The sequence below is a fragment of the Arachis ipaensis genome, chromosome B06 (genome assembly GCF_000816755.2).
Source record: "Arachis ipaensis cultivar K30076 chromosome B06, Araip1.1, whole genome shotgun sequence".
In the NCBI taxonomy this organism is placed as follows: Eukaryota; Viridiplantae; Streptophyta; class Magnoliopsida; order Fabales; family Fabaceae; genus Arachis; species Arachis ipaensis.
In genome coordinates this window covers 20,220,619-20,221,322 of record NC_029790.2, presented here as the reverse complement: position 1 = coordinate 20,221,322, position 704 = coordinate 20,220,619, and positions in this window count along the sequence as shown.

The window sequence follows — 704 nt, the reverse complement described above, 5'->3', positions numbered from 1 at the left end:
TCAAGGTAGACAGAATCGCGAGTTGACTCGCGAAAACGTACGAGTTTACGTTTTTTTTCTCTTTCCGTCACGCTTCTACTACTCGAGTCATTGGAGTTGATTATGCACAGAAACGCCAGAAAAAATCGCAGAGTTGTCAGAATCGCAATTTTGCAAGCAATCTACGGTTGGAGAAAAAAGTTAGACCAAAATTTGATTTGCTGTGCAATACAGAACTCAACTTGAATCTCAAGCATAATGTGCTGAGAAGGTGTTAGAACCTTCGATTTTCCTCCATTTTTCCTTCTCAGTCTTTGCTTCTGATGTGTGTAACCCACTATGTCTTTTTTTTCTATTTCTTTACTTCAATAGGAGTTATTCTATTAAAAGAGGATAAGGATATGTTTGGAAAAAATTTATTATTTTGAACATAAACAATAAGAAGAAGTAAAGAGTTGAAATGGTGTTGTGAGAAATGGAAAATTTGAAGAAAAGTAAAGATGAAAGAGGGCAATCGAAAAAAGAATGGCGATTGAACTGAAATGATTAATGAAATTGATTTATTTTTATTTTATTTTTCTTTTGAAAACTTTAAACTTTTTTTCCTCGTTCTTTTCTTTTTGAAATCGGTTTTTTTTATGAATATCTCCTATTGATTTTTTTTATATCCTTTATTTACTATTTGTTTTACTGCTTTTAGTTAGATGAGCCTAGTCAAATTTTTT